The sequence below is a fragment of the Heptranchias perlo genome, chromosome 18 (genome assembly GCF_035084215.1).
Source record: "Heptranchias perlo isolate sHepPer1 chromosome 18, sHepPer1.hap1, whole genome shotgun sequence".
NCBI classification, from domain to species: Eukaryota; Metazoa; Chordata; class Chondrichthyes; order Hexanchiformes; family Hexanchidae; genus Heptranchias; species Heptranchias perlo.
Genome location: NC_090342.1, coordinates 30789014 through 30816633, shown reverse-complemented (window position 1 = coordinate 30816633; position 27620 = coordinate 30789014). Strand labels below are relative to the sequence as shown.

The window sequence follows — 27620 nt, the reverse complement described above, 5'->3', positions numbered from 1 at the left end:
TTCATGTACTGAAACATTCCAAGCCGATTTGCAAGAGGTAGGGAGAGCACTAAAGTGAAGCTTACCAAAAGGCATAAGTTTTGGAGGAGGTTTTTGAAGGTACGATGAGAGGTACTGAAGTAGAGATTCAGGAATAAAATTCCAGTATGCAGGGATGTGAAGGCTCTGGTGGAGATGAGGGAGGAGACCAGTAGACTAGAATTAAAAGAGCACAGGGCGTGTGCTGGGGCGTAGAGCTGGAGAAAATTGTATAGGGTGGAGCTAGGCCATGGAGGGGTTTGAAGACGGGGAGAAAGATTTTGAAATTGACATGCTGGGGAATGGGGAACTAGTAGCACCTTATTTCCCCTTCTAGCAAACAGTCTCCCATAGGGCATTTTTTACTTGACTCTTGGGTAGCTGGATCTTACTGCAAGGAACCAAATAGTGTATAAGTATTGCATGTATTAAGCAGCATTTATATCTGAGCTTTTGAGACAAAATGTAATGTTTTCTCTCGGCTGTCAAAAAAAAATTACTTTTGGGGAGAATACCGTAGAGTGTGCCAGAATTCATAATTATTTCTGCTTTGTTTTGTCCAGGAAAAACAATTGTTGGCAGAAGCTGAAAATATTCCAATTAGGGCAATGGCATGGATGGATGCAGCCCATAAGGCATCAAATAAGAAAATTGCTTTAGAGAACAAGTTGTGTTACTCACAGGACTGACATTTTAAAATCGTCTGTAGTTGTCAAAGGCAATTTCTGCTGAATTAAGGTCATATTTACATAATGTGTAAAACTCTGATAAATTATTGAGGCACGTGCATTAACAAAAGCCATATTAGCAGAACATCTCTGAATTGATATAGTCTAGTGTGTCTAGTGTTTGTTACTTGTCCCTTATTGACTTTCAACCATCTCCCAATGGAAACCTTAAAATACATTTTGAGCAACCTTAATGGGAATTTGGGAAGAGGAGTTCTCATTTAAAATGTTCCATTTATCTAAGAACATAAGAAATAGGAGCAGGAGTAGGCCAATCGGCCCCTCGAGCCTGCTCCGCCATTCAATAAGATCATGGCTGATCTGATCCTAACCTCAAATCTAAATTCATGTCCAATTTCCTGCCCGCTCCCCATAACCCCTCATTCCCTTTACTTCTAGGAAACTGTCTATTTCTGTTTTAAATTTATTTAATGATGTAGCTTCCACAGCTTCCTGGGGCAGCAAATTCCACAGACCTACTACCCTCTGAGTGAAGAAGTTTCTCCTCATCTCAGTTTTGAAAGAGCAGCCCCTTATTCTAAGATTATGCCCCCTAGTTCTAGTTTCACCCATCCTTGGGAACATCCTTACCGCATCCACCCAATCAAGCCCCTTCACAATCTTATATGTTTCGATAAGATCGCAGGTATACTTGCATCACTGCGGTGTGATTTCTAAGTTACAGATAAGAGTTAAAGCCATCTAAATACATCTCTCTTGATTTATATTATTTCTTTATTAAATAATTCTCTTCATATTGGTTTTTCATGCAACACATTTTTGTTTTTAATGGATACAATAACCATAGCAGTGAAAAATGAATGCAATGCGTAGAAATTGTTCTTTATAGTTCAATACAGCTTAAAAATTTAGGATTAATGGTTGCATTTCATCGGTTTTTCACAGTGAAATTAGAACTAGAGATGGGAATAGAGGATAAATTTGGTGCTTTAAATTCCAGTTTTTAAAATATTGGGTCTGGAAAGTCTAAATATATGGTTGATTTAGTATGTTTTGTTCACATAGTATTTGTGGGGAAATATATTGAGGCATTAAGTTGATGAGTAACTGGATATATTTTTTTGCAATATGGGTTAAGGAAACTTGAATACTGTCTGGAGACTGTGGTTGAGGGAAGGGTGGGGAGTGTTGGCGTAGGTTGTTCCCTTGGTGAGGTTTGGAGTATGGAGGAAGATGTTGCCATTTTGTCCCACTTTGGTCATTTTTTCCTTTCTGGAAGGGGGTGGTTATTCAGTGTAAATAGGCATATTCAATCTAATTTTCTGTTAATTCTCTAACTTGATGTAAAGTACAGTATCCATTACCAGCATTTCATGTAAATTAGCATGAGGGACAAATCCACGGAGGAAGATAGAGCCTGCAGGTTACTTCTTTCTTATTTGAAAAGTATTCAACTGTTCACATACAGATGTGGTTCTGAACATCCACATTCCAATGATATTACAAAGTACATTTTTGGACTTCGATTAGTCGAATAGTAGAAGTCCTTGTTTTGGCCTGGGGTGTAATTATGTGTTACTGTAGCTTTATTAAGACTAGTCCATTGAAGCTTTCTGTTAAACATGTAATTTTGAGTACAAAACGAGTTTTAATGTTATGGCTTCTGCATATTGAGCTGTCACTGGTCCATTTCTGAATGGGACTGTCTCCTAATTAACTTGAAACCCTCATCATCTTGAGTGAGAGGACAATTTTCTAGATCTAATCACTTAGTATCTCTCCGTGCAGGTATACTTGCATCACTGCAGTGTGATTTCTAAGTTACAGACAATGAAAAATTGAGGAATAACTGCATCAATTTAACATTTTGTGTCAACTTCGGGTTTTAAAAAGAGCCAAGGCTTAAAGTGCTTTTGAGTTTCTAATGCTCAGTGAGCCAACTATTTTATCTAAAAGCAGGTATTAACATGAAACCATTACCTGCAATATAATTGTAGCATTGGTACCCCGTTGTAGTTTATGCCTTTTAAGTATTTTGAAACCCTTTAAAAGGATTGGTATGCTTTGGGGGGCATTGTTAGCTGTAGAACGTCTACTTGTGTAGTTACATCACTAATTATCTGTCAAATGTAAAACAAATGATTTTGTTTTGGTCACAAATCACAGTAATGCTTCTGTTACTCTACCATTTTCAATTTAGGGACGCTGAGCTGTGTTTGCATTTTGATCTTGTTTCTTGGGTGGCGTGTATGGCACAGGAACAGATGGCACAACTACACTATTATGTCTGCCACAATACCTACCTTCGAGACGGCAAGGAGGTAACTGGGACCAGCTGGATTCCAGACTATCCTGACCATTTTCAGAGTGTGTGTGTGTGTGTGTGTGTGTGTTTTAAGTGTCCCCTCCCCAGAAGTCTTAGTTGGTAAATGCACAACTCAGTGTAGAACTGAGCCATACACCACAAAAAGATCCAAGAATCAATTTCTGTGCTGAGTTAGCTGATCTCTGGCAGACAGTCTGACAGTGGGCGGAGAGAAGAAGTGGCAGTGGGGGAGGGTATAATTGGTCTTGGTGTCCCCAGACTAGGAAGGAAAAAAAAAATTGGTCAGGATTCTCACTCCTGATTGCTGTCTAGTGATTCTTGCTGGAAGGTGCACATGTATGGATGTCCATTTTAACTGTGCTGCTCACTCTCCATGTAAACAAGTAGCCCCCTGACACACACTCTAGATTCACCCATGAAGACTGGCCACTGGGCGTGGTAATGGAAAGTCCTCAGCACCCTGGAACATGGTATCGTTCACCTTCAGGAGAGGAGAAAATTGAAGAGAAATAATTGCTTTCCTGATCATTTGGCAAGTCATGTGCTTTTAAATGAAATTTCTTGAAGATGATTTTTGGTGATAAATTCAGGCATTTAATAATTCTGCTGTTAAATACATCTGTATTTGTTTATAAAACATCTTCAAAAGTGGAGGATTTGTCTTAAATCCCCACCAGGTCTGCTAACTTGAAACTTTACTAGCTCTGGGGGACTCTAGCTACACATTCCCAATCTCTTCCAGCCTCACCTGAATTCCCTAGCAGCATGTGGTACAGGGACACAACTGGGTATGTGCAACGTTGGTTTTGGGCTACTGTAGATAGCAACAGGACAGGCTGGCGGATGGGTGTAATCACAGCGTGACAAGTTTACATAGGAAATTTCTATTATAAATGCGGACATAGTAAGTTATAATGGAAAATACTTGCTGACTTCGTTTTTATGACTGCCTTGGTCCAATTATCCGCAGCCACTAACCCTGCTTCAACTAAAAAGACTACAAATCTTGAATTCCAATATACAATTCCACGTGCGATCAACTAGTAATAAATACATATTCTATTGACCCAACAATTTGTTTTAACTTAGTGAATTTTAGATACTTTGAAGATCAGATTGTCCCTTCTATTTTAAATTTCAGGGGTTGTGTGTTAAAATTAAAAATGTGCTAACCTTGAGGCATTTAAATGCAAAGCAAACTGAGGAGAAGTAGTCCAATTTGACTATCAGTAAATTAAACATCTGGGCAATAATGAAGCCTGGGATCTCCCCAGAGCCCCTTTCATCCATTTAATTGGCATCATTGTCTTTTGCTTCATTTACTGTCTTTCCCATTTGTAAAGTATTTGAAATCTAGCCTTTTAAAATTATAAATTTAGTGTTACTTAAAGTAAGTGAAGCACAATGATGTGGACAAAAATACCACATTAAGCAAACGATACACTGTCAATAATCCATACACCTTTAGATACATTAGATATTATGCATTGTGTAAATTGCTCATAATTATGCAAGATGATATTTTCCTAAATTGTCCTGGGAAGAACTTTGCCTATTGCAAGGATCTTGTATAATATACTTACAGAAAAGCAGATGCTTTGAATCTTGGGATGGGAACACTGTCCAAATGTGCTGACTGACGAGCAGAGTTGACTCTGGGGTTGCGTGCAGTTGAAAGAGAATGCATCAAAAGTTCAAAGAAGATAGATCACTGTTGAGTTTATTTGCATGCGCTGTTCCTCTGGCTTGGGTTCTCACAGTGTAAGATGCTGGGAAGAGATGGCGCCTGTCGGGGTCTCAGCTTGAGTCGGGACTGGGGGCTTGGTGTGTCCTTAGCACTACAATAACTGGAACCAATTTAGAAATGACTCTCCACAGCAACACAGAATCATTTAGTAGACATCAAGAGGAATCACTAAGGTCCGTAAGTTGTTGCAAGGGGCGGAGGAAGAGAATAAAATTACAAAATTCTGATTCAGCAAGATAATAAATATAATCCCACAAAGTAAATATCAATGAATATAATACCCTCAGGGATAAAATGATATTGTTACATTTAGATTTGCAAAGACTAGAGCTGCATTCACTGGAGCTGAGAAAGTTAAAGGGATATTTAATAGAAATGTTCAAAATTATGAAAGTGTTTGAGAGAGTAAATAGTGAAAGATTATTTCCAATATGGCAAATTAGTAACAAGGGGACATATAATTAGGGTTAGTACCAGAAGCATGAAGGGTAGATTAGAAGAATTTTGCAGAAAGGGTTATTAGAATATGGAATACTTTACCTTTTTAAGAGGAAGTTAGATAAACACACAGAATTATTAAAGGTTATGAGGAAAGAACAGATAAATGAGACCACACTAGATAGCTGTAGTGTGATGCTAGGAGTGGCATGGGGTAGTGGGACAGAATAGCATTCTGTGCTTACATTTTTGTTGTTCTATAATGTAAAAGGATTTTCTAACTATTATAGTTGTGTAAATTAAATTACACAATAGCAGTTTACACCTATAATAAAGACAAAACCCCTTTTGTCTAAAATCACTATAGACAACAGGGAAGGAACTTTATCACAGTTTCTACATAAAAACAGTATTCAGAATATGTTTCAATAATGAATTATCCTTAATAGTAAATGTAGCTCATTGTAAAATCATATTTCTAACAACTAACTACACATTTTAAAAATAATGAGACCCTTTTGCAGTTTTTCCTTTACTACTTGGAGTACTGGCTGGTGATGTCTTGTTTTCCCCACTGCTCAGCTTTATGTCTGTGTCATGATGAAGTATTTTTCTCTCTAACTGGGATGCGCAGGCAAATCTAACTTGGAAAGTTTGGTTTACGGAATTGAAATAAATGACTCATTAGGTTTAATCAACGTGAAAGCTCGCCTCAGTCATTTGGGATCCCAAACACAGAGATTATAGAAGATTTTTAAAATTTATACTATATATTATCTAAATAAAATGTATGTGCAGTATATGTTTTACAGACATGAAGATGCAATATTAAAAAAAGCAAGCACTTTTTTTCTTTTAAAACTGTCAACCAAGCGAGTAACAATCAGGAGTGGGAACCTAGAATGACTGACTTCCAACAAATACACCCCCCCCTCCACCATTTCCTGGAGATACTTAAGTCAATTATAGTGCATCACCACAACCCTAGTTGAGATCGGCTAATTCATTGCGATCGGGCTTTGAACATGAGACTTTCCAGTCATGCATGGTTCAATACGACACCACATGAAAGTGGATTTACCCACTGAGCCATTTTGGATAACCCTAATACAGATTTTTAAAATTATGCTACTTCATATATTGGGGAGGTTATATGGTCAGAGTTTTTTTTTAAACTCTATTGTATTGTTTGTTAATGAGGCAATTTTCATCTTTGTGCATTGATTGTGAGGGTTGGCCACCATTTTTAAATTCCAAATCGATTTAATTGGATCAAATGTAAGAAAAAAAAGAATTTGCATTCATATAATGCCTTATCACATCCTCTGGATGACTTAGTGATTTACAACCAATGGATTACTTTTTAAGTGCAGTCACTATTGACAGCAGCTAATTTGTATTCAGAGTCCCACAAACAAACGAATAAGATCATAAGAAATAGGAGCAGGAGTTGGCCATACGGCCCCTCGAGCCTGCTCCGCCATTCAATCAGATCATGGTTGATCTTCGACCTCAGCTCCACTCTCCCGCCAATGAATGTAACCAGGTAATCTGTATTTTTGTTATGTTGGTTGAGAGGGGAATGTTGGCCAGGACACCAGGAGAATTCCCTGCACTTCTTTGAGTAGTGCCATGGAATCCTTTACATCTACAGTTTAACATCTCATCCGAAAATACTGCCTAGATTATGTGCTCAAACGCATCGTGGGGCTTGAATTGATAACTTTCTGACTGGGAAGCACAGAATGCTACCAACTATTGCAGAATGGGAATCCTTTTGCTCAAGCTGATCATGAGAACTATTTCCTCATGTTAACTTTCCTGTGCTATTTGGGTTGCTTATTTTGCACAGTTATTATCAATGTTGCTTCATAATCAGCTGATAGGCATGCTGTTTGTTTGGGCAGGTGGGATGCCTCCTTTCCCTAACCACAAAGGAGTTTGATTAGCACTGTACTGGGGTTCCTCTTGTAGCTGAACAGGAACTAGCACTGTACTGGGGTCCCTCTTGTAGCTGAACAGGAACTGATGATCCTCAAATGAGGGCAGCCAGGTGAATTGTCAGCAAAGACATTTGAACTGCAGATATGCTCTGTTTTGGAGTATGATATGCCACATGGCTGACGGCAGTTTCTAGACTTTAGAAACTTGAGTATAAATCACAGCTTCATGATGGCTAAAATAGAGAAGCACAGGTGGTGGTCCAGGGATGGGCACAGTATCAAACACTTGGTGAAATATAGTCCATAACAATTTATTTTGTATGCCAGTATGATTTTTTAAATAAATTTTGTTTTTACAGAAGCCATTTTTATATCACTTTCTTGATTGCTTTGAATACATAATATCAAACCTGCAGCTTGTTTATGCCTGAATACAAGCTTTCTGAACTTTTCCAGTAAACTACCCAGTTCTCAATAATGGGTTGAGGCAGTGATAATTAATTAACTTGGTAGGCCTTGTTCAACTTGTCTTTCTCTCTTTGTGGGTTGAGGAACATCTATTTGTTGAAGGACAACAGGTGTGTAATTTCTTTGTTTTAATAGCTTTCACTGTACTATTATTTATATTAACTTCATGGGCAACGCATTGATGCCGTAAAGCAATTTATGAAGTGAGGGTGGTGTGAGTTTATACTTCTGACTGTTTTACTTTCCCCGCCAAACGCCCCCCCCCCCCCCCCCCCCAATCTCACTAAATAAAAATGAGTGATCTCTTGACTTCAGTCTTGTAATCAAGGAGACACTATGTACTTCCAAAACATTGTTCGTAGGTAATTTCCAAGCTGGAAGCAACCATTGGTCCATCTAGTCTACCTTCTTGCCCTCATGGCGGTTGTAATCAATAAGGTGTTCACCCTCAAGAAACGGCCCAATTTTACTTTGAAGAGATCTAAACTACTTGCCCATACAACGTCCCTCGGTGAACTATTCCAATAATTGACCACCCTCTCAGTAATGTTTCCTTGCATCCAACCTGAATCTAGCACTTCTCAACTTGTCCGTTTTGTTGTGCTACCACATACCAATTCAAATCGCCTTGGGGCTTCAATCATATCCCTCCCCATTCTTCTCCTTTTCACCTTCTGCAGTTCAGCTACGCCCTTCCTATACCGGGTACGGTAGCATAGTGGTTATGTTACTGGGCTAGTAATCCAGAGGCCTGGACTAAAATCCAAAGTCATGAGTTCAAATCCCGCCACGGCAGCTGGCGAATTTAAATTCAATTAATTAAATTCAATTAATTAAATAAAAATCTGGAATTAAAATACTAGTATCAGTAATAATGGCCATGAAACGACCGGATTGTCGTAAAAACCCATCTGGTTCACTAATGTCCTTTAGGGAAGGAAGCCTGCCGCCCTTACCCGGTCTGGCCTATATGTGACTCCAGACCCAGCAATGTGGTTGATTCTTAATTGCCCTCTGAAATGGCCTAGCAAGCCACTCAGTTGTAAAATCTTGCTACGAAAAGTCATAAGAATAAAACCGGACGGACCACGAGGCACCGGACACGACAACGGCAAAACACCAAGCCCAGTCGACCCTGCAAGGTCCTCCTTACTAACATCTGGGGACTTGTTTGGGAGAGCTGTCCCACAGACTAGTCAAGCAACAGCCTGACATAGCCATACTTACAGAATCATATCTTTCAGCCAACGTCCCAGACTCTTCCATCACCATCCCTGGGTATGTCCTGTCCCACCGGCAGGACAGACCCACCAGAGGTGGCGGTACAGTGATATACAGTCAGGAGGGAGTGGCCCTGGGAGTCCTCAACATTGACTCTGGACCCCATGAAATCTCATGGCATCAGGTCAAACATGGGCAAGGAAACCTCCTGCTGATTACCACCTACCGTCCTCCCTCAGCTGATGAATCAGTCCTCCTCCATGTTGAGCACCACTTGGAGGAAGCACTGAGGGTAGCAAGGGCACAAAATGTACTCTGGGTGGGGGACTTCAATGTCCATCACCAAGAGTGGCTCGGTAGCACCACTACTGACCGAGCTGGCCGAGTCCTGAAGGACATAGCTGCTAGACTGGGCCTGCGGCAGGTGGTGAGCAAACCAACACGAGGGAAAAACTTACTTGACCTCGTCCTCACCAATCTACCTGTCGCAAATGCATCTGTCCATGACAGTATTGGTAGGAGTGACCACCGCACAGTCCTCGTGGAGATGAAGTCCCGTCTTCGCACTGAGGACACCATCCAACGTGTCGTGTGGCACTACCACCGTGCTAAATGGGATAGATTCAGAACAGATCTAGCAGCTCAAAACTGGGCATCCATGAGGCGCTGTGGGCCATCAGCAGCAGCAGAATTGTATTCCAGCACAATCTGTAACCTCATGGCCCGGCATATTCCTCACTCTACCATTACCAACAAGCCAGGGGATCAACCCTGGTTCAATGAGGAGTGTAGAAGAGCATGCCAGGAGCAGCACCAGGCATACCTAAAAATGAGGTACCAACCTGGTGAAGCTACAACTCAGGACTACATGCATGCTAAACAGCGGAAGCAACATGCTATAGACAGAGCTAAGCGATTCCACAACCAACGGATCAGATCAAAGCTCTGCAGTCCTGCCACATCCAGTCGTGAATGGTGGTGGACAATTAAACAACTAACGGGAGGAGGAGGCTCTGCAAACATCCCCATTCTCAATGATGGCGGAGTCCAGCACGTGAGTGCAAAAGACAAGGCTGAAGCGTTTGCAACCATCTTCAGCCAGAAGTGCCGAGTGGATGATCCATCTCAGCCTCCTCCCGATATCCCCACCATCACAGAAGCCAGTCTTCGGCCAATTCGATTCACTCCACGTGATATCAAGAAACGGCTGAGTGCACTGGATACAGCAAAGGCTATGGGCCCCGACAACATCCCAGCTGTAGTGCTGAAGACTTGTGCTCCAGAACTAGCTGCGCCTCTCGCCAAGCTGTTCCAGTACAGCTACAACACTGGCATCTACCCGACAATGTGGAAAATTGCCCAGGTATGTCCTGTCCACAAAAAGCAGGACAAATCCAATCCAGCCAATTACCGCCCCATCAGTCTACTCAATCATCAGCAAAGTGATGGAAGGTGTCGTCGACAGTGCTATCAAGCGGCACTTACTCACCAATAACCTGCTCACCGATGCTCAGTTTGGGTTCCGCCAGGACCACTCGGCTCCAGACCTCATTACAGCCTTGGTCCAAACATGGACAAAAGAGCTGAATTCCAGAGGTGAGGTGAGAGTGACTGCCCTTGACATCAAGGCAGCATTTGACCGAGTGTGGCACCAAGGAGCCCTCGTAAAATTGAAGTCAATGGGAATCAAGGGGAAAACTCTCCAGTGGCTGGAGTCATACCTAGCACAAAGGAAGATGGTAGTGGTTGTTGCAGGCCAATCATCTCAGCCCCAGGGCATTGCTGCAGGAGTTCCTCAGGGCAGTGTCCTAGGCCCAACCATCTTCAGCTGCTTCATCAATGACCTTCCCTCCATCATAAGGTCAGAAATGGGGATGTTCGCTGATGACTGCACAGTTTTCAGTTCCATTCGCAACCCCTCAGATAATGAAGCAGTCCGAGCCTGCATGCAGCAAGACCTGGACAACATCCAGGCTTGGGCTGATAAGTGGCAAGTAACATTCGCGCCAGATAAGTGCCAGGCAATGACCATCTCCAACAAGAGAGAGTCTAACCACCTCCCCTTGACATTCAACGGCATTACCATCGCCGATTCCCCCACCATCAACATCCTGGGGGTCACCATTGACCAGAAACTTAACTGGACCAGCCATATAAATACTGTGGCTACGAGAGCAGGTCAGAGGCTGGGTATTCTGCGGCGAGTGACTCACCTCCTGACTCCCCAAAGCCTTTCCACCATCGACAAGGCACAAGTCAGGAGTGTGATGGAATACTCTCCACTTGCCTGGATGAGTGCAGCTCCAACAACACTGAAGAAGCTCGACACCATCCAAGATAAAGCAGCCCGCTTGATTGGCACCCCATCCACCACCCTAAACATTCACTCCCTTCACCACCGGCGCACTGTGGCTGCAGTGTGCACCATCCACAGGATGCACTGCAGCAACTCGCCAAGGCTTCTTCGACAGCACCTCCCAAACCCGCGACCTCTACCACCTAGAAGGACAAGAGCAGCAGGCGCATGGGAACAACACCACCTGCACGTTCCCCTCCAAGTCACACACCATCCCGACTTGGAAATATATCGCCGTTCCTTCATTGTCGCTGGGTCAAAATCCTGGAACTCCCTTCCTAACAGCACTGTGGGAGAACCGTCACCACACGGACTGCAGCGGTTCAAGAAGGCGGCTCACCACCACCTTCTCGAGGGCAATTAGGGATGGGCAATAAATGCCGGCTTTGCCAGCGACGCCCACATCCCGTGAACGAATTTTTAAAAAGCATGGGTTCAAGAATGGTACCGAATACTCCAGATGTGGCTTGACCAATGCTTCATATACCAGCGGAATTACTTTGACCTATACTGTATTATTCTTATAAATCTAAAATCTTAGTATCTCTTTTGATAACACCCAGACTTTTCCTGATGTCTTGAGGGATCTGTCTACTATGACTCCCGGATTCCTTGCCTATCTTTGTCAGTATTTTACCATTAATCCTATTAATCTATCAGTATTTCCTGTTATTCATATATTCAATCAAAGTTTGTTGCGGTTACTTGGTGTCCTGCACCATTTGGTACATACCTACCATTGAGTTTCTCATCTGGTCATTGGGTCCAGTGGAGACTTCCTTGATGGTCAAAAACCTGAGAGCTTGCAAACATAGGTCCTTTCATAGCTTCATATGCACAATGGTGGCAGTCGAGAGCAAATTATCTGCCTATCTGGTGGGAAGGAAATCCGAAGGAAAGCAAATACATTGGTCATTCTCCCCAGTTAGTGAGTAGATATTCATACTAATTTATTCTAAAACTTTGATTCCCTTGTATTTGTAGGACAGAAATCTAGTATATTAAAGTGCTAACTGAAGATGCTGTCCCAATTTTCTACTGACAGTTTCTGAATAATTTCAATTAAGCAAAGGAAGAAAGTTTAAAACTGAGAACGTAGTTTGTTTTTGAGCCATTTTGGATTGTTCAGTTGGAATAAGGTAGAAAAAATTCCCAACGTGTCCTCCTAGGATGGAGCACAGTGTAAATAAAATGGAAAATATATTTTTCAGCAGCTCTTAATAAGCTGCAAAAACAAACCTCCATGTATATGGTAGTTTTAGATCGCTAATGTGTAACCTGACTGGATGACTGCTGTAGTTCTTAGATGGAGTTCAATGTGGGGACATGTGAGGTCATCCACTTTGGATCTGAGATGGACAAATCAGAATATTTTCTTAATGGTGAGAGACTAAGAGCTGTGTAGGAGCAAAAAGATTTAGGTGTCCATGTACCCATCCCTAAAACCTAGTACACAGGTACAAAAAGTAATTAAGAAGGCTAATGGAATGTTGGCCTTTATCTCAAAGGGGTTGGAATTCATAAGTGAGGAAGTGATGCTTCAGTTGTACAAAGCCTTGATCAATCCCTATCTGGAGTACTTTGCTCAGTTTTGGGCATCAAACCTTAGAAAAGATATATTGGCCTTGGATGGGGTACAGTGCAGATTCACTAGAATTAAACCAGGGCTTAAATGGTTAAATGATGAGGACCGATTGAATAAACTTGGCTTGTATTTTCTTGTTTGAGTTTAAACAGTTGAGAGGTGATCTAATCAGGGTATTTAGAATGATTAAGGGATTTGATCGGAAATAGTTTCTCCAGATTTAGCCTCTGGTGGGGGAGTCCAGAAAAAGGGGGCATAATCTTGAAATTAGATCTAGGCCATTTAGGAGTGAAAACAGGAAGCATTTTTTCACACAAAGGATGGTGGGAATCTGGAATTTGCTTCCCCTAAAGGCTGTGGATGCTGGGTGAATTGAAATATACAAGACTTGAGATCAATATAATTTTGTTGGATAATAGTATCAAGAGATATGGAATAAAGGCAGGTAAATGGAGTTGAGGTACAGATCAGCCATGATCTAATTGAACGGTGGAACAGGCTCGAGGTGCAGAATGGCCTACTCCTCTTTCTCCTTGTACATCTAGCATCTATGCAGTGAGGATAGGCCTGCAAGCCCTAAGGTGAGGTCCGATCATACTGTAGTGGAAGATAGTATAGTGAGCCTGAGTAGTGTGTTTCCATCACAGCAGACGATTCTTTCAACACTTTATCCATGTCTCAGGGGAGATATTATTTTCTAGATTTCTTTCCCAGATTGTGTGCAACCCCATAAGGAATTTATTGTCCACTAACATCTGTTATTGGTATATTCCAGAGCAAGCCTCCTTTGTCACACTTGGCCTTCCATGAATACTATTAGCAAAAGTGGAACTCAGAATCCAGATGTGAACCATAGTAATTGAGCAGGTCTTGTCCTTTACTGTAGTATTCAAATTGCATTTAGGATCAGGATCAAGACACTGCAAAGTTTGTCTCTGTTTATTTTTTTTTATTCGTTCATGGGATGTGGGCGTCGCTGGCAAGGCCGGCATTTATTGCCCATCCCTAATTGCCCTTGAGAAGGTGGTGGTGAGCCGCCGCCTTGAACCGCTGCAGTCCATGTGATGAAGGTTCTCCCACAGTGCTGTTAGGAAGGAAGTTCCAGGATTTTGACCCACCGACAATGAAGGAACGGCGACATATTTCCAAGTCGGGATGGTGTGTGACTTGCAGGGGAACGTGCAGGTGATGTTGTTCCCATGTACCTGCTGCTCTTGTCCTGCTAGGTGGTAGAGGTCGCGGGTTTGGGAGGTGCTGTCAAAGAAGCCTTGGCAAGCTGCTGCAATGCATCCTGTGGATGGTACACACTGCAGCCACAGTGCGCCGGTGGTGAAGGGAGTGAATGTTTAGGGTGGTGGATGGGGTGCCAATCAAGTGGGCTGCTTTGTCCTGGATGGTGTCGAGCTTCTTGAGTGTTGTTGAAGCTGCACTCATCCAGGCAAGTGCAGAGCATTCCATCACACTTCTGACTTGTGCCTTGTAGATGGTGGAAAGGCTTTGGGGAGTCAGTAGATGAGTCACTCGCCGCAGAATACCCAGCCTCTGACCTGCTCTAGTAGCCACATTATTTATATGGCTGGTCCAGTTAAGTTTCTGGTCAATGGTGACCCCCAGGATGATGTTGGTGGGGGATTTGGCGATGTAATGCCGTTGAATGTCAAGGGGAGGTGGTTAGACTGTCTCTTGTTGGAGATGGTCATTGCCTGGCACTTGTCTGGCGCGAATGTTACTTGCCACTTATGAGCCCAAGCCTGGATGTTGTCATGTTGTCCAGGTCTTGCTGCATGCGAGTTCGGACTGCTTCATTATTTGAGGGGTTGTGAATGGAACTGGACACTGTGCAATCATCAGCGAACATCCCCATTTCTGACCTTATGATGGAGGGAAGATCATTGATGAAGCAGCTGAAGATGGTTGGGCCTAGGACACTGCCCTGAGGAACTCCTGCAGCAATGCCCTGGGGCTGAGATGATTGACCTCCAAAAGCCACTACCATCTTCCTTTGTGCTAGGTATGACTCCACCCACTGGAGAGTTTTCCCCCTGATTCCCATTGACTTCAATTTTACTAGGGCTCCTTGGTGCCACACTCGGTCAAATGTTGCCTTGATGTCAAGGGCAGTCACTCTCACCTCACCTCTGGAATTCAGCTCTTTTGTCCATGTTTGGACCAAGGCTGTAACGAGGTCTGGAGCCGAGTGGTCCTGGCGGAACCCAAACTGAGCGTCGGTGAGCAGGTTATTGGTGAGTAAGTGCCGCTTGATAGCACTGTCGACGACACCTTCCATCACTTTGCTGATGATCGAGAGTAGACTGATGTGGCGGTAATTGGCCAGATTGGATTTGTCCTGCTTTTTGTGGACAGGACATACCTGGGCAATTTTCCACATTGTCGGGTAGATGCCAGTGTTGTAGCTGTACTGGAACAGTTTGGCTAGAGGCGCAGCTGGTTCTGGAGCACAAGTCTTCAGCACTACCGCCGGGATGTTGTCGAGGCCCATAGCCTTTGCTGTATCCACTGCACTCAGCCGTTTCTTGATATCACGTGGAGTGAATCGAATTGGCTGAAGACTGGCTTCTGTGATGATATGTGGGGATATTGGGATATATGGTATATGCATATACCACATGCATACAAATAGATGGGTGGGGGAGCGAAAGGTGGAGGTTGGTTGCTTCTTTAGAATGTATTGTACCTGCTTTAAGGTGTGGATTACTCTGGGCCAAAAGAAAATATTGTAAAAATTCATATATATTAAAGTAGGTCATTGAAATGATGGGATGATACTGAGAATGTAGCTCACCTTTTGGTGCAGGCATCTTTCAAACAATTTGCTGTTGTCAAAAGCAAATTCGATAATGGAGACCACCATTCCAAATTCACATGGACTGTCTGGGCATTTTTCCTTTATTGATTCAAACAAGTAATACCTATACTTGAAGTTTCCGTGTCTTAACTAATTGGGTAGATGTTTGATCAAACAATAGACTGCATTTATATAACATTTTAAAAATGTCCCATTGTGCTCCACAAGCCAAAAACATATGGAAACAATGGTGGGAGCAGAGTCAGTGGAATTGATTTGAAGGCATAGTCAACTAGGTGGATTTTAAGGTGCTTTTCAAGGGTTGATTTAGGGAAAGCGTTCGAGTATGTTGCTAATATAATAATGCAAGTTGTTATGTTGTGTTAGCAAGGAAGGATGTCAGTGGAAAAAGTAGTGCAAGTGATTTGGGCATAGTATAATAAGATGGAGAAATGTGAGGTGTTGATGACAGGAACTAAGGGAAAAAAGGGAACAAGAGGAAGGCAGCACAGGCCTGAAAACAGGAAGGTAGGGGAACTTGGGTCTGGGGCAGAAGCCAAAACACATGCCGGTTGATACAGAGAAGTAGCTTTGTGTTACATGTACAATCTGGAAGACTTGTGCACAACTATGCAAATCTGTGATATAGTTCATAGAACGTGGGCATAAAGTTTGGAGCCTGGTGGTAATGTGGTATTGTAAATAAAATGCAATTACTAATTTTCCCAAAATGTCTTTAGTGCTGAGAGTGACACAGCTAGGTCAAGGGGAACTCAGCTTCTTTTGAAACAGGAAGATGACATCCTCATAAAATGTAATCTTGTATTATAACCTTGATTCTGCGGTTGACTTTTTTACGTTGATGGTTCCAATGCAAATGAAGGAGGACAAGAGCACCCTTCCTTGTCGCCTCTTAAAAAGTCTATGGCAGGAGATGTTTTTCCCATTGGAAATGTGTTCAAGATGGAAGTCCATCCCTAAGCCCCTCCACCTCTCCACTTCTAAAAACCTCATAACCTATCTTTTTGTTCAAGTTTTTGGTCACCTCTCCCAACTCCTCTGCCCCTTTTTTTATTTCTCGCCACCCCTCCCTAGCCTATCTCTCCCCATCCTCGTAAAGTGCCTTGGGATGTTTTCTACTTTAAACTTGCTATATGAATGCAGGATGTTCTTAATCAAATTTAAATAAAAACAAAAGTCTTAAAAAAAAAAGAAATTCCTCAAAGCACTTTACACAGCAAATTACATTTGAAGTGGAGTTACTGTTATGTAGGCTAACATGGACATGATTTTGTGATTTTTAAATTAATCCACAGGATGTGGGTGTCACTGGCAAGGCCAGCATTTATTTCCCATCCCAAGATGCCCTTAAGAGGTGGTGGTGAGCCAAGCAAGTCTATTTCTGCCTTCCATGTCACATGCCTCAGTCTCTACCTCATTCTCACTGCTGCTGAAACTTCCATCCTCTCCCTCATCACCCCCAGACTCATTCTATTTGTTGGCTTCTCAAGTTACACCCCACATAAACTGCAACTCATCCAATACTCTGCCATCCACATTCCATCCCTTTCACCCCTGTCCTCACACCTGCATTGGCTCTCTACAATGCATCAAATTCATAATTCTTGTTCTCATTCACAGCTTTAGCCCTCATTGCAATGCGTGCTGTTCCAACATTGCCCCACATTGTAAAGCATGCTAACTGCTTCTCCAACTTTGGTTTCTTTTGCATTCTTCCTCTCTCAGCTCCACTCCAGCCACAGAGCCCCCAGTTGTCTTGGCTCCATGTTCTCCCTAAATCCCTCCACCATGTGAACTTTCTCTCCTCCTTCAAAAGTTCCTGAAAACTCATCACCTTAACCATGACATCTGTCAGCACCCCTAACCTTTCCCCATCACTGCTCACTGTTCTGTTTAGCTTCTGTGAAGCGCTTTAGAACATTGTATCATGTTTTAAACACAAGTTGTGCAGCACTTCCTCAATACTGCACTGGAATGTCAGTTTAAATTATGACCTCGGACCCTTGGAATGGGGCTCAAACACACAAACCTTCCGACTCAAGTGAATGTTATCAACTGAGCCAGACACACATTTCCGGAAAAAAAATCTTTATAAATGTCTAAAACATTTGTCACTTGTGTTGGTACAAAAAAACCCTGCAGTAACTTAGGTCTGAAATTGTGGCATTGCTATTGTTTGAAGATATTTCATGCCTGCGTATGAATACTGTGTTCCAAACAATGAGCTCCAAAGGAAATCAAGACTTCCAGTTTGATTCAGGAGCGATGCCATCACTAGCTGGGCCTGCCCTTTCTGTTTTTCAGGTTTAGTGGGTGTGAGAGATTCTGTGATCCTCAGAAATAACAAAGGGAATGCTGCTTTTTGTTTTACTAAACAATTGCTGCTGTGTCAAGTAGACGCGGTGTTTATCATCTTTCTTTGGTTAAAGGAACGTAACTTAGTTTAAAATGCACATTACAAAAAATTAGTTTAGTGTGGTGCAGCAATACAGGTAGATTGGTCAATCTTTAGTTACTGCCCACGATATTTTTATACTCACCTTTTCTTTGTGCTAGTTTTGAGAAAGCAACCTCTGTGCCAGTCTCCTGTGTTTATTGAGCCACCTGGTTCTGGCCTACATGTAAGCTAGTTGGAGACCGATTCATGGAATGGGTGAGGAAATTTAAAGCTGAATTGTGTAGCAGCACACTTGCAATATGATGCTATTTTGTTCTTGACACAAGTGCGTTGATCATTGAACTAGTTGAATATGTTCAGTAGCCCAACATGGGAGGAAGTTCCAGCAGCTGGTTAGGACGACTGTAAAGAAGTGGGCCTCCTCTGTCACCAGGACGAGTCATTTAATATTTGAGTGAGCTACTTACAGTGACTGCATTTTTGTAAAAATGACTCCGGACTCATTTACCCATTGAGAGAGAGCGAGCATCAATGTTACTGTACAACAGTGGAATTATGCGGAATGAATAGCAAATGCTGATCATTCAAGGCTGGACCCATCAGTGTAATGTGATATGGTTCTTTCATGCAACTGGGAGGAATGCCTATTTAACAGTGATGTGGTGATGGACTGGGGTTGACAATTGTAAACAATTTTACAACACCAAGTTATAGTCCAGCAATTTTATTTTAAATTCACAAGCTTTCGGAGGCTTCCTCCTTCGTCAGGTAAACATTTACCTGACGAAGGAGGAAGCCTCCGAAAGCTTGTGAATTTAAAATAAAATTGCTGGACTATAACTTGGTGTTGTAAAATTGTTTACAATTATTTAACAGTGGTGTGTGAAGAGTTCTGTTGGAGACATGAAACAAAAACAGTAAATGCAGCAAGCACTTAGCGGGTCAGTCAGCATCTGTGGAGAAAACAGACAAGTTAACATTTCAGGTGTGGACCCTTCGTCAGCTGGAAGAAATTACCGAGCGACAGCATTTAAAAAGGACAGAACAAAGGGAAGGGGGGAGGGTGAGAACACACGAGAAGAAACTGAATGACCTGTAAAGTGATTAAGTGGAAAACAGGAGATAGTTAAGTGGCAGAAGTGGTATCAACAAGGAACAATAGGAGTAGAAATCAAATAAATTAAAGACATGTATGAGAGACACACAATGTGTGAATAGTTGAGGAGTTTGGGGGGTGGGGGTTAAGCAGGAAGAAATAGAAGCATGAAAAACTGTCAAAAGTGGTGCAGGCAAGAGTGGCCCCGGAGCCTGGGAGAAGAAAAATAGCAGATACACACCAAGGGTGCAGACTGCCTGCCAGCACGGTGTTCCCACAGAGGCTCCCTGCTTCAAGCACCAACCTGTCCTTCCCTTTCCTCCCTCCACCACACCTACCCGCCCAAATGCCAGTACACCCATTTCTTACTGCCAGGACTTCCTGCCGAAGAGAAAGTGGGAGCTATTGTTATGGTCTGAACTTATTAAAGTCAGTATTAGGGCCAGAGGGCTGCAAAGTGGCTAATAGTGCAAAGCAGGGGATACACAAGAAGCCAGAGTTGGAGGAAGGCAGAGATCTCGGAGAGTTGTAGGGCTGGAGGAGTTTACAGAGTTAGGATGGGGCAAATGCAAAGATTAAAATTTTAAATTGGAAGCGTTGGGGGACCAGATACAAGCACAGGTGATGGGTGAGCGGAACTTGGTGTGGATTAGGCTTTGGATGAGCTGAAGTTTATGGACGGTGGAGGTCGGTAGGAGAGCTTTGAAATAGTCAAGTCTGGGGGTGACGAAGGGACATCAGCAACAAATTGGCTGAGGCAGGGTCAGAGACGGGCGATGTTACGGAGGTGGAAGTAGTTTGGTCTTTGTGATGGAAAGGATATGTGGTCTGAAGCTCAGCTTGGGGTCAAATAACACCCTGAGGTTGCGAACAGTTGGCTTCAGCCTGCGATAGTGGCCAGAGAAAGGGTTGGAATCAGTGGCACGGTTACATAGATCATGCCGGGTCCAAAGACAGTGGCTTCGGTCTTCCCAATGTTTAACTGGAGAAAATTGCAGTCCATCCAGTACTGGATGTCTGACCAGTGGTCTGACAGCACACAGGTAATGAAGGGGTCGAGAGAGGTGGAGAGGTAGAGATGGGTGTCATCAGTCTACATGTGGAAACTGACTCCACATCTTTGGATGATGTCGCTGAGGGGCAGCATGTAGATGAGGAATAAGAGGGGACCGAGCATTGATCCTTGGGGGACTGCAAAGGTAATGGTACGGGGGTGGGTAGAGAAACCATTGCAGGAGAATCTCTGGCTATGATGGATAGGTAAGAATGGAACCGAGTGAGGACAGTCCCACTGAGCTGGACAACGGAGGAGAGGCTTTGGAGGAGGATGGTGTAGCCAACTGTGTCAAAAGGCTGCAGAGTGGTCCAGAAGGATGAGGAGGGATAGTGCACCAAGGTCACAGTCAGAGGATATCATTTGTGTCTTTGATTTGGCTATTTCATTGCTATGCTAGGGCAGAAACCTGATTGCAGAAATTCAAACATGGAGTTGAGGGAAATATGGGCATGGACCGTGCATTGAAGGAAAGTGAGGTTGGTGATGGGGCAATAGTTTGCAAGAACAGAGGTGTTGAGGATGGGTCTTTCGGGGTCAGGGGGTGGTTATGATGGTGATTTTGAAAGGGAGGGATTGCAATACCTGAGGAGAGGGAACCATTTACAATATCTGCCGACCATGGAGGTTAAAAAGGAAAGTTGGGTGGTCAGCAATTTATTGGGAATGGGGTCGAGAGAGCAGAAAGTGGACCTCATGTACAAGAAGAGCTCAGAGAAGGCATGAGGGGAGATGGGAGAGAATCTCGAGCAACAGGTGCTCAGGGCATGGGCGGGAGAGTACCTTTTAAGTTTGGCTTGGTGAACAAGGGAAATGTGCAGAGGCAGATGGATGGTCTCGATCTTATTGACAAAGAAGTCAATAAGCTTGGTGCACTTGTTGTCATAGGTGAGGGGTGAGGAAGCAGAGGAGAAGGGTTTAAGGAGATTGTTTGTAGTGAAGAGCAAAAGCTGGGGATTATCTTGGTATTCTAGGATGATCCTGGAATAGTGAGCAGTTTTGGCAGAGGAGAGCAAGTGCATGATGTGGTCCAGTCAGATTTGGCAGTAAATGACTAAGCCAGATACGTTTAAGTCTGCGCCTCTTGGACTTGATTGAATGAAAATTTGCGTCATGCCAGGGGGAACAACCAGGTGGAAGAGAGTAAGGGTTTTGCTGGGGACAGGGGCATGAAAGGCGGAGTTGAGGAAGTGATTGAGCAGACAGACAACTGCAGATGTATCATGCTGAATGGAGCACCAGTGGTTAGTTTTGAGTTTGAAAGTGCAGTTTTAAGTGACTTGGGGGACAGTTTTTTCCAGGGTCAAACAGAGGAAATGGTGTTGGAAGGGGTAGGAGGATGTGAGTGGTGAGGGATATGAGGAAGTGATCAGAGATAGACTTGTCTGTGATCGAGACAATGGGAGTTGGCGAGATTGAGGGGGTGGGAGTGAATATGGATAGGAGAATTTAGACTGAAGGAGAAGTTGAGAGGGGACAGGGTGGCAGTGAATCAGAGAGAAGGTGAGTTGAGATGGAGATTGAAATCACTGAGGACGAGGAGGTGCTCATTGCAGAGGTTGAGGGAGGATATCTCAGTGAGAAACCTGGGGTGGGGCTGGGGAGGGCAGTAGAGAGCGAAGATTTAAAAAAAACAACCAGGGTTTTTGTTGCTGATCACTATCTAGTGACTTCTGCTGGAAGTGCATGATTCCAAGTTCCCAATCTCAGCTGTGACATTGAGAAGATGATGGGCACAGGCCAAATATTTCTCCACAGGGGCAACAAGAAGACGATTCACCTAGAATGGCAATTAAAGTAGCACCGACAAATAGATCCCTGGGAGTATGTTGTCTCTACAGTCTCTTGGACGCAAAATGTACATGCACGGGGAAATAATTCTTTTTTTCAAAAGGAACATTTAACACATAACGTGAAAATCCCAGAATTAGCTGTTTAAGGAAGAAGATGCTTCCAAAGTCATAGTAAAAGAGGAGGTAATTGAGATACTGGATGGGCTAAAAATTGATAGAGAAGGTACTAGGAAGGCTAGCTGTACTTAAAGTAGATAAGTCACCCAGTCCGGAGGGGATGCATCCTGGGTTGCTGAGGGAAGTAAGGGTGGAAATTGCGAAGGTACTGACCATAATCTTCTAATCCTCCTTAGGTATGTTGATGATGCCAGAGGACTGGAGAATTGCAAATGTTACACCCTTGTTCAAAAAGGGTGTAAGGATAAACCCAGCAACTACAGGCCAGTCAGTTTAAGCTCAGTGGTGGGAAAGCTTTTAGAAATGATAGTCCGGGACAAAATTAATAGTCACTTGGACAAGTGTGGATTAATAAAGGAAAGACAGCACGGATTTTTTTAAGGGCAAATCATGTTTAACTAACTTGATTGAGTTTTTTGATGAGGTAACAGAGAGGGTTGATGAGGGCAATGCAGTTGATGTTGTGTATATGGACTTTCAAAAGGCCTTTGCTAAAGTGCCACATAATAGGCTTGTCAGCAAAATTGAAGCCGATGGAACAAAAGGGGCAGTGGCAGCATGGATACGAAATTGGCTAAGTGACAGGAAACAGAGAGTAGTGACAGAGAGTAGTGGTGAACGGTTGTTTTTTGGGCTGGAGGGAGGTATACAGTGGTGTTCCCCAGGGGTCAGTACTAGGACCACTGCTTTTTTTGACGTATGTTAATGACTTGGACTTGCAGATGACACAAAACCTTCTGTGCTGTAGCCATTCAATAATTCTAATTATGGGCTTGCAGCGAGCAGATGAATGTCGGCCGTGTCCACTGCAATTCCCTTGTGACTGGGTTCGGGAACATGAGGGTCAGTTTTAATTCCAGTTCCAGGTGATTCTAGTCCAAGCCCAGTATCTGACCCAGCTCTGTTAATTAGCTTTATCTCCTAGAAGATTAATGTGAATTTTAGACTGTTTGCAGCAAGCCGGAATGCCTCACTGCTACTGCTTTAACTCCTCCAAGAAGCCTTTGTGTAACACTTAATAACAGGAAGAACAAATGTCAGTTGGTAATAACTTGTAGAAATTGAAAATGGTTTGATCCCATATACTGGACTCAGACTTGTATTTGTAATTGTTATTAGCCATTAATGAACTGAATTTCACATACTCCTTCCCCAAGCACCGTGAATGTGCTTTTCCCAAACATTTGCACTTAGCATCCATCGGGGTCAAACTTGTAAAACATCGGCCCTCAATTTAGTAACTTCCACCTTCATATTGTCATGCCAGTAGACCAAAACAGTGGGGTGGGGCAGGGAAATTCATGGTGAAGTTCTGTCCATCTATTCAAGCTATCATTTAACAATTTAGTAAGGAGCTAACAATTTTATTTTTCAGTATAAGATACTCTTCCAAAGTATGAATGATTTTTACAAGTAAAGTGGAGAGTGAGCAGGGTTGTCTAAGGGTTTTGGACCCATGTACACACCTGTAAATGTTCTACATTTGAACACCAAGTTGTCAGTTAGTAATTTAAAAACATAACGTTGTGGAGATCTTTCTTTCCTCCCAATTTTGGATCTATAATCAGTGAATTTGAAATTCTACCGGGATCCAATAAATGTCAACTTTTGGCATAGTATCACCTTCAAAAGATTTGAATCAAAGTTACAAGTAACTGTAAGACACAAGATATTGACTGAGATGCTCAATTTGCACTGGGACAGGTATTTGGCATCAGTAGAAAATGCATTCTTACAATAACCTATGAACACTGACCAGGGGAGGGTCAGGGAGAAATATTTTTGTGGTTTAATGAAATGTATTACTTTTTTATTCTTAATTGGCACCTTATTTTGAACATCATCTGTCTCTGTGCTAACTTTTATATTTGATTTGTGTGTCTGTTTGGCTCAGTAGTAGCACTCATGCCTCAGAAGGATGTGGGTTCAAGCCCCATTCCATAGATGTGAGCGCATAATCTAGGTTTACACTTCATGGTGGTACTGAGAGAGCGCTGCACTTTTAGAGGTGCCATCTTTCAGATGAGAAGTTAAGGTGGATGTAAAAGATCCTGTGCCACTGTTTTAAGAACAACAGGGTAGCTCTCCTTGTGTCCTGGCCAAAATTTATCCCTTAATTAACACCTTCAAACATAGATTAACTAACTAGTCATTTATCTATTTTCTGTCTGTGGGACCTTACTGTGTGCAAATTGGCTGTGAAGCATTTTGGGACAGTCCGAGGACATAATAGGTGCTATATAAATGCAAGTTTTTCCTTCTTTTGTGGGGGAGCTTTTTTGAATTTTGCTAATGCTTCAGTTTTGTCTTTTTTTGTTGGGGGGGAAGGGGGGAACCAGGTAAATCTCCTTGACTCTTAAATTTTCTATATCCCAAAGAAGTTCTATACATGGGTGTCACATTTTGTAGTTTTTTTTCAATTAGCAGCAAAGTGATGGAAGGTGTCGTCGACAGTGCTATCAAGCGACACTTACTCACCAATAATCTGCTCACCGATGCTCAGTTTGGGTTCTGCCAGGACCACTCGGCTCCAGACCTCATCACAGCCTTGGTCCACACATGGACAAAAGAGCTGAATTCCAGAGGTGAGGTGAGAGTGACTGCCCTTGACATCAAGGCAGCATTTGACCGAGTGTGGCACCAAGGAGCCCTAGTAAAATTGAAGTCAATGGGAATCAGGGGGAAAACTCTCCAGTGGCTGGAGTCATACCTAGCACAAAGGAAGATGGTAGTGGCTGTTGGAGGCCAATCATCTCAGACCCAGGACATTGCAGGAGTTCCTCAGGGCAGTGTCCTAGGCCCATCCATCTTCAGCTGCTTCATCAATGACCTTCCCTCCATCATAATGTCAGAAATGGGGATGTTCGCTGATGATTGCACAGTGTTCAGTTCCATTCGCAACCCCTCAAATAATGAAGCAGTCCGAACCCGCATGCGGCAAGACCTGGACAACATCCAGGCTTGGGCTCATAAGTGGCAAGTAACATTCGTGCCAGACAAGTACCAGGCAATGACTATCTCCAACAAGAGACAGTCTAACCACCTCCCCATGACATTCAACGACATTACCATTGCCGAATCCCCCACCATCAACATCCTGGGGGTCACCATTGACCAGAAACTTAACTGGACCAGCCATATAATTACTGTGGCTACAAGAGCAGGTCAGAGGCTGGGTATTCTGCGGCGAGTGACTCACCTCCTGACTCCCCAAAGCCTTTCCACCATCTACAAGGCACAAGTCAGGAGTGTGATGGAATGCTCTCCACTTGCCTGGATGAGTGCAGCTCCAACAACATTCAAGAAGCTTGACACCATCCAGGACAAAGCCGCCCACTTGATTGGCACCCCATCCACCACCCTAAACATTCACTCCCTTCACCACCGGCGCACAGTGGCTGCAATGTGTACCATCCACAGGATGCACTGCAGCAACTTGCCACGGCTTCTTCGACAGCACCTCCCAAACCTGCGACCTCTACCACCTAGAAGGACGAGCAGCAGGTATATGGGAACAACGCCACCTGCACATTCCCCTCCAAGTCACACACCATCCGGACATGGAAATATATTGCCGTACCTTCATCGTCGCTGGGTCAAAATCCTGGAACTCCCTTCCTAACAGCACTGTGGGAGAACCTTCACCACATGGACTGCAGCGGTTCAAGAAGGCGGCTCACCACCACCTTCTCAAGGGCAATTAGGGATGGGCAATAAATGCCGGCCTCGCCAGCGATGCCCACATCCCATGAACGAATGGAAAAAAAAGATGCAATAGGTATCTTCTCACTCCAGCTCAGTCAGAGGAGATGCAACCAGCTGCATTAGCAAATGATTTCTCTAATCACACTAAGATGCATCCCAGTGATGGTGTGTTGAATGTACTGTCTTAATGAATGCTTTTCTGGATGGCATCAGTTTAGATGCAGTACAAAATATCAGTCTGTTCCTGCTGACGTGTTGGACCTTAAACAGTTAGCCATGATGAATCCAGATTGTTTTGGAGAGATCAATAGTAATGGCGTTATCTGGTTAGATTTTGGTGAATTTGAATAATGTTTTCAAGGTTTTTTTTTAGTAAAATTAGATTTTAGTTGTCTTTTATGACAGAACAGGCTCAAGGGGCTGAGTGGCATAATCTTGTTCCTATATTTATGCGGTAGTCTTGTATCAAATTACACATGTGCCAAATAATAACCTGTCATGCCAGAGTACTTAAAGCACTGCTGGAACCAGGAAAGGCTGAAAGTATGGCAGCAGGTGAAAGATAACTCAAGAAACTCCAGGCAATGCTGTTTATGAATCCCAGTTGTCCTGAGTGAGTGTCACTTAGGAGGTACATTCCTGAAGTAGCCTGTTCTGTAATATAGGATACTGTTTATCACCGCCTTTCTTTACTATTTGGATAGGACAATTTAAATCCAAATCTCATTTCTGATTTTGGCTGAATGGTTTAAAGGGGCACTGTATGTGGAATGGTGGTAGCTCTCTAGGGTGGGTTCTAGCACCATTTCAGAGCACATAATCTAAGCTGATGTTTGACTCTGTCGGAGGTGCCATCTTTTGTCCTTGTCTACGGTCTCAGCCAGAGTTCTTATGGTGTCTTGGCCAATATTTATCCCTCAAACAACATTACCAAAACTGATTATCTGGTCATTTATCTCATTATTTGTGGGACCTTGCTGTGTGCAAATTGGATGCTGCACTTCTCTGCATTACAACAGTGACTACACTACAAGAAGAGCTTGATTGGCTGTGAAGTGCTTTGGAATGTCCTGGATTCATGAAAAGCACTATATAAATGCAAGTTCAAAACAAAAATTATTTAAATTTATCTGCACGTGCCCCCCTCCCTACATTCACTTCAGTGAGCAGATGTTGTCGTACAGACAGGCAGGTCCCAGGTTTGATCTGCTGAAGTGGTGATGGGGATGCATAATTAGACTCGCTAGGGAAGGAAAATTTTGTCAGGATTCCTAATCCTGATCTCTAATCAGTAACATCTGCTGGAAGTGCATGTTCAGACGTGTTATGTAAAGGCCCCCTCGAGTTCAGCTGCCATTGTTCCTGGGACCAGATAACCTGCAATCATTTGCTGTCACGGCACACATACTGAGAATGGCCACTTTGGTGATACACGTGAGAGCAGTTACCACTGAAGGAAATATATCCCAGCATAACTTACCGTCTTAAGGAGAGGAAAAGAGAGGTCAGGGGGAAAATTGGAGAGGAATCAAGTGGTATCATAGCCAAGCACACTGGTTATGGTGACTAGATATGTGAAATTATGTTTTTATTACATGAGACTCTGGGATTTATATCAGTGTTTTGGAGATCGCATTCCAAAGTTCCATCCACTTTTCCATGAAAACCACAAACCAATGTTCTTGTATAGCTTTGTTCTGTAATTTTGAAATAAATGGCTCTAACAATTTGGCCCTTTTCAGTTGCCAGTTATGGCCTATCTGTATTCTTGGAAACCCT

At 43.1% G+C, this 27620-nt stretch overlaps 1 protein-coding gene across 1 annotated transcript in view; it reads left to right on the top strand.

Annotated features, from left to right (window-relative positions):
• Nucleotides 1-27620, top strand: part of cecr2 (CECR2 histone acetyl-lysine reader) — a 142945-nt gene that overhangs the window by 24512 nt on the left and 90813 nt on the right. The gene's annotated exons all lie outside the window — the stretch shown is intronic.